This window comes from Rattus rattus, chromosome 8 (genome assembly GCF_011064425.1).
Source record: "Rattus rattus isolate New Zealand chromosome 8, Rrattus_CSIRO_v1, whole genome shotgun sequence".
Lineage (NCBI taxonomy): Eukaryota > Metazoa > Chordata > Mammalia > Rodentia > Muridae > Rattus > Rattus rattus.
Genome location: NC_046161.1, coordinates 104,988,890 through 105,002,437, shown reverse-complemented (window position 1 = coordinate 105,002,437; position 13,548 = coordinate 104,988,890). Strand labels below are relative to the sequence as shown.

The following is a 13,548-nucleotide window of genomic DNA, read 5'->3' as shown; positions in this document are numbered from 1 at the left end:
GTGATTACAACAAGGACGGTCTTGTGTGAGTTCTTGGGGGGTTGCGTCATCCCGAGACTTGAGTGAGGGTCTCCCCACTCCGGGGGTCTTTCATGTGTATGGCTGTTTTGCCTGCATGCATATCTGTGTACCATCTATGTGTGCCTGGTGCCTGCAGAGGCCAGGAGAAGGTGTCAGATCCCCTGGAACTGGAGTTACAGAACCTCCATGGAGTTCCTGGGACTAGAATCTTGGTCTTCCGGGAGAGCAGCCAGAACTTTCAACTGCTGAGCTGTCTCTCCAACCCCCTTTCCTCACATAAAAAATTGTTGCATTTGCACACGCACGTGTCTCTGTGTGTGTGTCGGTGTGTGTGTGTGTGTGTGTGAGTATGTGGTCCCATACATGCCAAAGCACACATTCGAAGTTCAGAGGACAACTTAGAGTAATGTGTTCTCTTCTTCTACTGTGTAGGTCACAGAGATCAAACCCAGGTTGTCAGTATGTTGGCAAGAACTTTACCCAATGAATCATCTTACTGGCTCCGTTTTTAATTATATTTATATATATATATATAATATATATACACACATATATGTGTGTGTATATATATATATACACACACACACACATATATGTATGTATGTATAGTTACTTTTTTTCCCAGATAGAATCTCACTCTATTCCGGGCTGATCTGGAAGCTCACTGTGTAACTCAGGCTGGACTGGAGCTTCACACTGGTCCTCTTAAACTCAGCCTCCCAAGAGCTGGGATTACAGATGTGCGTCACCAGACCTGGATGAATTGAACTCAGGACCTCTGGAAGAGTCAGTGTTCTTAACCACTGAGCCATCTCTCCGGACACCGCCTGGCTGATTTTTAACTCTCCTTTGTCTGTTTGTTTGTTTGTTTGTTTGTTTGTTTGTTTGAGATAGGGTCTCACTGTGTAGTCTTGGCTGGCCTGAAACTCACTATGTACACCAGGTTGGCCTGGAACTCACAGAGATCCGCCTGCCTCCCGAGTGCTGAGATTAAAGAGTGTGCCGACAGGGCTGGCTGATTGTTAACTTTAACTATTTTCTTTTAGATGTCTTTCTAGACTGTTTTTTAAAACTAAGGGTAGACTCCTGAGGCCCAGTCTTTGTTCAAGCCAGTATGAAGTGTTCTTGGGATTCAGTAGACAAAAGGATTTCTAAAAGAATATACTAGCAAGGTCCAAGACAGTACGAAGAGATCCCACTGCATTGATTTTTCTGTCAAAAGGGCAACGCTAGTTAAGGTGGCTCTGGTGGGGCACCCACCGCCTTATGTAGCTCCCTGCTGTCTGTAGCCATTCATCATGGGCTGCCTGCCTGGCCTCTCCCTCTCCATTCACCATGCTCCGCATCGCCGTGGGCTGGCTGGCCTCTCTGTTCACCACACTGACATTTTCAAGGGCTTTGGTCTAGATGAATACTCTCTTTTCACAGGCTCTCATTTCCTGAGCTGCACAGGATTGGGTAAAATTCGGTAATGGTGGGATGCAGGGTATGGTCAGCAGGACACTCACCCTGGCCCTGTTTCTTGTAATGAAGGATTGCATCCACCATACAGGGAGAGATGGTGCTAAGGGACCAGCCCTAGGACAAGCATGGCTTTCACCATCTGTAGTGTCCTCCCCCCACATCCCTCCGCTGCTGGTGCTTTGTGGGTACTGTGAGTTAAGGTACACCTGAAAGGAAAATTATACAGATTTAAGGTTTAAAAATATGAAGTTAAGGGGTTGGGGATTTAGCTCAGTGGTAGAGCGCTTGCCTAGGAAGCGCAAGGCCCTGGGTTCGGTCCCCAGCTCCAAAAAAAAAAAAAAAAAAAAGAACCAAAAAAAAAAAAAAAAAAAATGAAGTTAAAAGAAAATTCAGACTCAGGACTAAACACTGTGAAAAGCAAGTCCAGGCAGCCCCGCCCTGCCACTAGGACTAACAGACCATAAAGATAAAGAAAAGGAATGCAGGAACCAGCCCGAGTTATCAGGACTGACTCAAACCATCTTGCAGAAGGGCACCTCCCCCAGCTTACTCAGTCACACCTTAACCAGATGTCCTTCAAACCCTGATATGCCCCTAGCTCCTAAAATCCTGTACGCTCCAGTCAATACGTACTCTCCAGCTATGCTGTAATCTCACTGCCATGTTTAAATGAGCCAATCACTTATAGCCGCGCCAGAAATTAGCCAATTGTGTGTAACCGCGCCAAACCCCCTAACCTCCCCTATATAAACCCCCGAGTTTGGAGGCTCGGGGTCGATTCCTCTGTCTCCTGTGTGAGATACGTGTCGACCCGGGATCCCGCTAAGACCCGGGATCTCGTTAATAAAGCTACCTCGTGCTTTTACATCAAGAATGGCTACTCGTGGTTCCTGGGGGCACCCCATCCCACAATTGGAGCGAGAGACACGTCCCCCGTTTTGGGGTACGCTCTTTCACACCTAGCTCCAATACTGACTGAAGCTCGAGCATTCTGCACATCATTAGAAGGAGGGCCAGTAAATCTGAAATTCAGTGTGGAGCCACTGTTGACCCTGGAACCGGCTTCATACAAATCTGGCCGCATTTGTTTGGGAGTGACCCTAGCAGGTCTCTGTCCCAACTCTGATTGCTTTCAAGCTTTACGAACTGGATTCGCTTCCTGGTCCAAGTCTTTCAGAGCTGCCAAAGACTCATCTATCCAATACATGCAAGTACAATGCAGCTGTCTTCACACACACCAGAAGAGGGCATCAGATCCCATTACAGATGGTTGTGAGCCACCATGTGGCTGCTGGGAATTGAACTCAGGATCTCTGGAAGAGCAGTCAGTGCTCTTAACCACTGAGCCATCTCTCCAGCCCAAGCCTTTCTTATCTAGTAAAGATAAAGCCTTATCCAGTAAAGATTAGGTTCCACTATAAGTCTAGGCAAAGCCCACTGAATTAATTTTTCTGTTAGCATTTTGACTAGGCTCCGCCCCTCAGTTACCTGGCAACAGTCAGGTGTGTCTGACTCACTATAAAAGGGGCTGGTTTGGCTCCTCCTAGCTCTCTTGTGTTCTTGCTCTCTCTTCTCCTACTTCCCTTATTTCCTGGTTCCCCTACTTCCCCTATTTTCCCGTTCCCCTCCCCCACCCTTCATGTGCTCAAGACCCGTGCTCTACTCCTTTGCTCTCTCTCCCTGCCTTTCTCTGTCTCTACTACCCTCTCATCTCCCCTCCCCACTCCCTGAATAAACTCTACTCTATACTCTACGGATGTGTGGCTGGTCCCTCAGGTGGAAGGGATGCCTCAGCATGGGCCCGCAGAGGCACACCCTTCCCTCACACCTTACAGCGCCTCCACCAAACACATTCCTTCTCTATTTTTATAAAACACACCTGGGGACCGAACCCAGGGCTTAGCACTCTACCACTGAGCTAAATCCCCAACCCTCTAATTTTGGTCTTATCTTACGTGTTTTGGTACAATGTCTGTGTACTGTGGTGTGCAGTGCCCTTGGGGGCCAGCAGAGGGCACTGGGTCCACTGGAACTGGAGTTGGAAATAGCGTAAGCCGCCATGTGGGCGCTGGGAATCGATCCAGATCCAGTGCTCTGGGAATCAATCCAGATCCAGTGCCTTTCTCCTACTCTCGTGTTTCCTGTTTAGATAGGCTCTTACTATTAGACCAGGCTGGACATGTGACTGCTTCCTGGATTCCTTACAATATTGATCCACATGACACCTATCTGTGAACTGACTGCAATTTAGTCTGCCAGCCGTTTGGGGGCATCTGTGTAGAGCCGCTTGCTTGCTTAAGCCCTCAGGCTTAGTCACAAAAGTGAAGGGATACTGGTCTCTGATCCGGAAGAAGGGGACTTCTCTTTGACTGAGAGATGATTGGCGTCTCTAGGTTATATGTTATGTTAACCCAGCATGCACCATTCCATGATTCTGCTATAGTCACATGAAGTTATGAGTCTCACATACACTACCCCTTAGGTAGTTTGTGATGTCCCAAAGGTCACCTTGGGATAGCTATTTTCTTTATTGCACATGCGTGTGGAATACCCTACTGGTTTTACTTATCTTTTTTTTCTCACAAAATCTAAAGCTTCCGTTTTACCAATTGTTATGAAATATAATGGGTCAAGGGGGTGGGGATGGGGGCATGCCGAGGTATGTCCCTGAGTAACTCTGCCTTGTAACAGATCTGGTATAAAGGGGGTTTACTGGGGAAAGGGAGAGGAGTGAGGGCCTGGAGAAGGGTCAGAGGCAGCAGGTGATGACGTAAGCTAGGTCACTGGGCGGAGCCTAGTGGAACCGCATGGAAGCTAACACCAATAAAGACTCTGGAGCCAGATGCTGGCATTAAAGTGTGCTAGGACTGAGCTACACCACAACTAAAAACAGGTTTTTCCAATGAACACAGTCTCGGGGTTCGCAGTGTGGTCAAACATCCTGCAACAGTATCCCCTTTTTATGTAAATAAGAAAGAAAGGTTTTAATTCTAACGCAGCAAAACCGTTTACGATGACGAAGCTGTTTCTGCCGGGCTTTCCACGGTGTGCGGCTTGGCTGTGTTTGGCAACTTAATTACAATTATCTTTGAAAAGCAGTTTTAATGTCCTGAGCAGTTTCTAGTCCGAAGCTGCTCTTTGGGTGGTGTTTGCTAGCTTAGTGGCAATCCTGACTAGGTAGAACCCAGCAGTCAACCCAAAGATGTCCTCCGTGTGTAGAACCTAGTGACAGAAGCCTGGGGCGTCCTGCTCAGTGGTTAGGGTTGCCACAATCCACGTGGGCTCATCCTTGCTGGGTCCCATCATCTTCTCAGAGACCTCAAAGGTTATTAGGGATGGTAGAAAATTTAAACATTTTAAATGGCATATTCAGCAGATCCAGAAAGGTTTGAGGACCACAATCTATTAAGTACATCTGAGGTACATAAACTATTTTCCTAGTTACCTGCTTCAGACACAAACCTGGAAACACATACAGGAAGCTAGGTGAAGCCTATTTCCAGAATCAGCCAGTATTCTGTATGACTACTAATAACATGAAAGAAAATTTAAATATTCATAATAATCTGATGAATGTCGTGATTATACCTTAAGAAAAGTTAAAGAGTTAAATGAAACCCAAAAGACTGAGATTAGTGGCAATAGAATGGTCCTTTCTCCCTTATTTTTCGTTTCCCTTGTCCCACACCAGGTGGCTCTTTTGATATGAGGCGGAGATGTTGGATTTTCCTTTAAGAAGCCTGTGTGAGGGGTTGGGGATTTAGCTCAGTGGTAGAGTGAGGGGTTGGGGATTTAGCTCGGTGGTAGAGCGCTTGCCTAGCAAGCGCTAGGCCCTGGGTTCTGTCCTCAGCTCTGGAAAAAAAAAGAAGCCTGTGTGAGAAGGAGAGCGCCATGCTCTAACCCCAAAGTCAGCTTTAATTTTAACTGAATTTTAATAAAGACCAGTTGTCATTCGTGTCTGTACAGGGCAACAGAGACAAGCTGGAGGTGGACAATACCACTTGGCCAGTTTACTCTTTTTCTTGACCCATTTTCTCTTGATGATCTGTTCTTTTTCTTCAGATGTTTCACTTGTCCAGTGGTCTCTGGGTTCCTTAAATGGATACTTCTCCCAGAAAGACAAAAACAAAACCCTGCCCCAACCCTAACTCTGGGGGAGTTTCCTTTTTGGCAGGTTACATCTTTCCTAGGGCGAAATCTTTTTTTTTTTTTTTTTTTTTTTTTTTTGGTAACAGTAAAAGTATTATCTTTCAATTGAAATTTAAAAGGTTCTTTTGAACATTTGAAACTAAAACATACCATATAAATATGTCTATAGTCCCCCCTTTCTCTTTATATGTAAATTCAAGGTTAAAATGTATATTTATTTTTAGATCACAAAGGACATTCACTATGAATTTCAACCTGCCTTTTGCAAGTGGTTTTTAAATTCAAATCACTGTACTCCTATTTGCCTGCCTCTGCCTCCCAAGTGCTAGGATTAAAGATGTGAACCACTGCCTGACTATGGATTCCTTGTAATAGTCACTCTCATAGGGTCATCCTGGTCTAATTTGGTTCTCCATTTCCCTTTATTTCTTAGTGTTTGGGGTAAACTTTCAAGTTTTTTGAATGTGTAACCTATCACCCTTGCTGATTTATTCTGAATTTGATCCCTGGTAAATTTTAACATTCTAGCCTTAATTAAACATGATGTACATTTGTCCCCTACTTCATTAATTTTGGACATTTTGTCTGTCTTGCAAACTAAACTTTGATATTTTTGCTAAGTTTGCTGGGTTTTACCATTTCCATTCATGCTCCCCTCCCCAGGACCAGCCATCTTTGCCACTCATCTGCCAGTTAGTGGGTTTCTATTTCGAGGACCACATACCTGCTACTCCATTGCACATGCAGCATGAGTTGGAGAACACAGCCATTTTCCTTTTGCTCCCTAGTTGTTTGTCTTATAGCCAAGAGTGCTGCGCTGACTTTGTGGTTCCTTCCTCAGGATTGGCCATTCCATCCCCATCTATGGCTGCCACTTTCCATTGGTTTTGATTCCGTCAGTGGTTGATGAACCATCAGTAAACCACGAACGCCGTGACCATTCTCTTAGTCACCATTGTTTAATAGGTGCCTCTTGGCAGGAAGGGGTGAGCAGTTTATGTTTGAGGATTGTAGGCAACTGAGATATTTCCTCAGTGAGGGAGGCACGTACTGTTTCGCCACCACATCCTGGTCATGAAGGAGTTCACATAGGTACCAGGTCCACTGTAATACCTTCCCTTCCATAGCTAAGCCTGTGAAGGATTCTGCCATCCAATGGATCTAATCCATCATCGTAAGGGCCACCCTTATGACCATAGAGTGGCTGGCAGGGACTGAATATTAGGTTCTCCGTTCCTTGTAAAATGTCCAGATCTGTTTCTCAAAGAGAGAATATTTATTTTCCATATATGGAAAGCATTTGCAATAGAAGTCAACGGGCAAATGTTGGTGGGCTCTTTTTTGCTTTATGAAGACATGTCCCAGTTGCCAAATCACCAATAAATGTGATATTCATAGTTAGGGTATCATTTGGTTCAATATTGGTTAGGGTTGCATGACAGAGATGAGCTCACCTGTAGTCACGAAAGCTGCTCTCTCTGTTCCTGGTCACATTGGAATTTAGCTGCTTTTCTAGTAACCCTGTAGAGAGTTTCTATAATAATCTGTAAATATGGTACGTGATTTCTCTAGTGATCAAACATACCAGTTAAGATCCATATCTGAATTTTGTTCCTGGATGGTGGGATTAAAGACCATCAATACCCAGTCCAGTGTAACTCTAGAGTTTAGAAAACAACAGTTTATAGAGATCTACTTGTCTCTGCTGGGATTAAAGGTGTGAGCTACCTGTTCAAATATTTTATCTTAGTTCCAAATTCTTAAGAGATTTAGAAAGCAAGTTGGAACTGTAGTAACCCTTTAAATTTACTTAAAGCACTTTAAATATCTTAACTGTGCTTTTCACACAAAACAACAAACATATTCTTTTTATTTAAGAAGAAAACTCAAGGGCTGGAGAGATGGCTCAGCGGTTAAGAGCACTGACTGCTCTTCCAGAGGTCCTGAGTTCAAATCCCAGCAACCACATGGTGGCTCACAACCATCTGTAATGAGATCCGATGCCCTCTTCTGGTGTATCTGAAGACAGTTACAGTGTATTCATATAAATAATAAATGAATAAAAAAAAAAAAAAAAAAAAAGGGGTTGGGGATTTAGCCAGTGGTAGAGCGCTTGCCTAGGAAGCGCAAGGCCCGGGGTTCGGTCCCCAGCTCCGAAAAAAAAAAAAAAAAAAAAAAAAAAAGAAGAAGAAAACTCAAAACCTGATGTCCAAGATGGCATGGGTCACGTGGCAATCTACAATCTAACATTCTAACGTAGAAATAAGACGCATGGTTTAAGAAAACCCATCTTTTATTTCATGCCAGCAAGGCAAGTTTGCCATTAGTAAATTATGATTCAAAAATATTATTAGTTTTTAATTTCACTTTTCATGTCAGGCTGTCTGAGGAACTATCACCTCTCCTTATTCAGGAGATCTCTTCTGTTCAAATCTAATCGTTATCAATCTTGATGGTATCCACGGTGATTCTGAGAATCACCATACGAACCACTCAGACACCGATCTCAGTCAAATAGGAATGACTTACTGAATGCCACACCCCGAGTCTGATTGATTAGGGCCACCTTCCAGGCTTGTGAGCTCAAAGTGTGACCCTATATGAGATCCTATAGGGATATTTAAGCCTGAGATCGACAAATATCTGTGCCAAGTTATTTTACCAATCAGGGTTTAGGGATAAGGAATGTGTCTTTGTTGTACACTTATCCCGTTTCCATTGGTTGGGGTGTTCAACTATGGCAGGGGACTTGCCTTGTCTAACAAATTCATGTCTTAACTTGTCAACCAGGTTAGGACTTGTCTAACATTCGTGTCCTAACTTGCCAACCAGGATGTCAGTTACCCATGTACATGTCTTCTGCTAAGTAGGATGTCAGTTCCCAGGGAGGTCTTGGGAATTTAACTTTACTTGACTCCTACTTAAAATGGAAGGCTTATTCCAAATAGTTTCTTCTATTGGTGCAGGTGTCTCTCTTATGTCGAGATCCATCCCAGGGGCAACTTATAAACGCAAATACCATAAAAGCTCATACATAGGTACAGGGAGTGCTGCTGGGTGGTTGGTTCAGGTCCAAGCTTATTGTGGGTAACTATACAAAGCAGTTACACTGACTTCTGTAGGATAGGTTTCCAGGGACACAAAACATAACAGACAATCTTGGCATTAGAAAATTTTCTAGTAACAGCAGAGACATATGAGAACATCTCCTTAAAATATTCGTAGTAGCACAAAATGGCAGGCTAGCCAGGTAACAGTTACCTAGGCCTTAACATTTTTCCTTGATAAACCCCGTCTCAGAAAAAAAATTTGTGTTTTATTGACTTGATCATTACATTTGAAATGTGAGAGACTATTCCTTTCTTTCTTCCCCTTTCCTCTTCTTTTTTAAAAAAGATTTATTTATTTATCATATGTAAATACACTGCAGCTGTCTTCAGACACACCAGAAGAGGGCATTGGATCCCATTACAGATGGTTGTGAGCCACCATGTGGTTGCTGGGATTTGAACCCAGTCATTGAGGCTGAATATTTAGAGCAGGGTTGGCGAAATTCGGGCAGAGGACCAGATCCATTCTGCCGTCTGTTTTTGGATGGCCTTCTAGTTAAGCATACTTTTTATATTTTCTTACGGTCATTGATGCACAAGCCAGAGATCCAGTTCCTTACTATGCATGTATGTACGCATGTGTGTGTGTACTCTTGTGTGTTGTTGTATGTGTGGTATGGTGCATGGTCATGTGAGCACGTGTGCATGTGGAAGTCAGAAGACAGCTTTCGTTGTCATCCTTAGGAACACCAACAACCCCGTTTGCAATGGAGCCTCTCAGTGGCTTGGAGCTCACTGATTAGGCTAGCCTGGGCTAGCCTGGCTGCCCCTCAGGCCCCAGGTATCCTTCTGTCCCTGCCTCTCCAGCACTGGGACTATGAATTGGTGTCAGTAACTCTGGCATGTTTACATGGGTGCTGGGGAGTTGGTCCTCAAGCTTGCAAGATAAGCACTTTACACACTGAGCCGTTCCTCAGCCCGAATGTTTAAGACTGAAATGTCAGTGTTCCCTGGCTAACGTGCACATAGCAGAGCCCTCCCCAGGCCTCTAGCTCCCTGATCACTGAAGGAGAACAGCAACTCCAGCAGAGACTCAGGAGCCATGGGCCTAAAATGCTTGTTTCTCTGTCCTTTGCTGAAAAGGCTTGCCAGGAGAAGACAGATTGTGGTTTGAAGTGTAAACACATTTAAAAAACAGAAACCAAAACAGAACAGGGTAACATCACATGCGTGCACGCATGCACATAAACAAAAAAGCAAAATAAATCGTTTTTTTTTCCCTTTTTAATGTACAACAGTGTTTACTTGGCAGTGCACATGCTAAAATTGAAACCACACAGTGATGAGCACGGTCCCTGGGGAAGGACAACATAAAAATTCGTGAAGTATTCCATATTTATTTTTAGATTTATTTTTTATGTATGTTTTTGCCTGCCTGCATTCAGAAGATTGAGGACAACCTGGACTACATGATTCCCTGGGTTTTTGTTTTGTTTTGTTTTATAATATATGTCTGTATAACACATGGGTGCCTAGTATTTGATGAGACCAGAAGAGTGGGTTGAGCCCTTGGAACTGGAGCTCTGGACAGTTGTGAGCCACCATGAGGACTCTGGGAATTAGGGAATTGAACCGGGGTTCTTTGGAAGAGCAGCCAGTGCTCTTAAATGCTGAGCCATCCCTCCAGCTCCGTATGTGTGTGTATGTATATGCATATATGTGTGTGTTAGAGGCATACAGTTCTTTTGAGTGTGTGTGTGTGTGTTTTAAATCTTGCTCTATAGCCCAGGTTGGCATTGAGCTTATGACAATCATTTTGCTTCAGTCTCTGCCAGAATACACAGGAACTCATATCAGAATTGAAAGTCAGTAAGGTGCTTGTCACACAAGTAAGCATGAAAACTTCCTATATTTGAATTCTCAGAAATCATGCTGTAAAACAATAAAAATCTGGGTACAGCAGTGCTTTTTTTTTTTTTTTAATTCCTTTTTTCGGAGCTGGGGACTGAACCCAGGGCCTTGTGCTTGTTAGGCAAGTGGTCTACCGCTGAGCTAAATCCCCAACCCCAGCAGTGCTCTTATAATCCCAGGTTTCAGGGAAGACAAGAGAGGACCCCAGGGCTTTTTGGGCAGTTAATCTTCTCAAATCAGTGAGCTTAAGGTTCAAAAGACCCCACAACAAAAAGGAGGTGGTAAGTGATTGATTAAGACATCAGATGTCGGGGTTGGGAATTTAGCTTAGTGGTAGAGTGCTTGCCTAGCAAGTGCAAGGCTCTGGGTTCAGTCCCCAGCTCCAGAAAAAAAAAAAAAAAAAAAAAAAAAAGACATCAGATGTCTGTGCTGGAGAGATGGCTCAGTGGTTGAGAGCCCTGACTGCTCTTCCAGAGGTCCTGAGTTCAATTCCCAGCAACCAAGCAACCACATGGTGGCTCACAACCATCTGTAATGGAATCTGACGTCCTCTTCTGGTGTGTCTGAAGACAGCTACAGTGTACATATATATAATAAACAAATAAATCTTAAAAAATAAGAAAAGGACATCAGCTGTCAACTTCTGAACTCCACACATAGATATACGCGTGCGCACACACAAACACACACACATACACAATGTAAAATTAAAAGTTACTTAAAAGGTACATGCAAAAATAAACCAGCCATGGTGATTCACACCTTGGAAGGATGGAGCAGGGGGATTGCAAGTTTAAGGCCAGCCCTAGCTGTAGAATGAGTGGCTCACAACAAACATGCATAGGGCAGGTATGGTGGTTTGAATGCTTGACCCCTTGGAGGGGCACTGTTAGGAGGTGTGGCCTTGTTGCAGTAGGCGTGGCCTTGTTGGTGTGGGTGTGTCTCTGTAGCTGTGGGCTTTAAGACCCTCATCCTAACTGCCTGGAAGTCAGTCTTCTCCTGTTTGCCTTCAGATGAAGATGTGGAACTCTCAGCTCCTGCACCAGGCCTGCCTGGATGCTGCCACGCTCCCACCTTGATGATAATGAACTGAACCTCTGAACCTGTAAGCCAGCCCCAATTAAATGTTATCCTTTTAAGAGTTGCCTCCGTCATGGTGTCTGCTCACAGGAGTAAACCCTAAGACAGAAGGAAATGGTTTAGTGATGCATCCACTTGTCGCTAAGCCTGAAAACTTCAGTTTGAGCCCTAGAACCCACAGGGCAGAAGGAAAGGACCAATTCCTACAAGCTGCCCACTGAGTAGTGGCGTGTGTGTGTCTTCAAACACAAATAAATGATTTAAAATAGACAAAGCCAGGCCCCTCGCCCACTCTTCAGCTAAAAGTGTGGGAAGTTCTGCTGTGTCAAAAACTCTTTATCTTTCTCACTTAAGTTTCCTGGCATGGTATGTCATGAGCTCCGTGTCTCGGGGTTAAGTTGTGCAACCAAGCAAGATGCTTGGTTATAAAGTGATAAAAAGATAAAGTTGCAAAATAAGTAATCAGTAAAAGTTGGTAGCCGCGTGTCAGGAATTGGCTTATGCACATAGCACCAGGGGCTGCTGGGATATCTTCATCCGCATTTGTCCTTTCAGGAGTCTGAACTGTCTGACAGCACCTGAGGCCCCATGGATGCCCGACTTGGGGCAGAAGGCTGCTGCAGTTATTTACCCCAAATTTCTTTCTTATTTTCCTGTGTGTAGAGAGCATGTGCTCTTGGTACCTTTTGGCTATGTCTTTAAGGTTTCTTTTCTTTTCTTTTTAAAGATTTACTTATTTGTTTTGTGTGAGTATGCTGTCTTAAGACATGATACACCAGAAGAGGGCATCCGATCCCATCACGGATGGTTGTGAGCCACCATGTGGTTGCTGGGAACTGAACTCAGGACCTCTGGAAGAGCAGCCAGTGCTCTTAACCCTGAGACATCTCTCCAGCCCTTAGTTTGTTTTTCTTCTTCTTCTTCTTCTTCTTCTTCTTCTTCTTCTTCTTCTTCTTCTTCTTCTTCTTCTTCTTCCTCCTCTCCTCCTCCTCCTCCTCCTCCTCCTCCTCCTCCTCCTCCTCCTCCTCCTCCTCCTCCTCCTCCTCCTCCTCCTCCTCCTCCTCCTCCTCCTCCTCCTCCTCCTCCTCTTCCTCCTCCTCCTCTTCCTCCTCTTCCTCCTCCTCCTCTTCCTCCTCTTCCTCCTCCTCCTCTTCCTCCTCCTCCTCCTCATCCTCTTCCTCCTCTTCCTCCTCCTTCTTCTTCCTTCTCTTCCTCCTTCCCCTTCCTTTCCTCCTCCTCCTCTTCCTCCTTCTTCTTCCTTCTCCTCCTCCTTCCCCTTCCTTTCCTCCTCCTCCTCCTCTTCCTCCTCCTTCTTCTTCCTCCTCCTCCTCCTCCTCCTCTTCTTCCTCCTCTTCCTCCTCCTCCTCCTCTTCTTCCTCCTCCTCTTCCTCCTCCTCCTCTTCTTCCTCCTTATTTGGTTAGTTTTCTGGTACATTTGGTCTGTCCCCAGGTCTTGCTGTTTCTTCTACAGGGAGGCTCCCTAGGTTTATGCCACTCTGAGTTTACAGCCACACCTGCAGGTGTGACTCTCTTAGTCTCTGAATAATCACAGTTCTATTCTAGCTACATCAAATGTTATAAGTAGATGTGGCCCAAGGAGTTATTGATTTGGCCCATGACATGTTAGTCCACTGGTGTCTCAAGTGTAATTTAATTTCTATAGTTGTCAACATACAACCAGAGGATGACATAATCTACATTTCCAGGTTTCTGTGAAAGATCAGAAGGTCTGGCCATACCAGGCCCAAAGTCCCAGGGATAACAACATATCAGACATAAGCTCTGAGAAGTCCAGTCCTCCTCCTCCTCCTCCTCCTCCTCCTCCTTCTTCTTTTTTAAAGATTTATTTATTTATTATATATAAGCACACTGT

At 44.5% G+C, this 13,548-nt stretch overlaps 1 non-coding gene across 1 annotated transcript; it reads left to right on the top strand.

The window, feature by feature from the left end:
- The first annotated feature begins 9,981 nt into the window (after positions 1 to 9,981).
- LOC116908330 lies at positions 9,982 to 10,084 on the top strand. Its single transcript, XR_004388886.1, has one exon. It is a non-coding gene; the product is annotated as a U6 spliceosomal RNA (small nuclear RNA).
- The last annotated feature ends 3,464 nt before the right edge of the window (positions 10,085 to 13,548 follow it).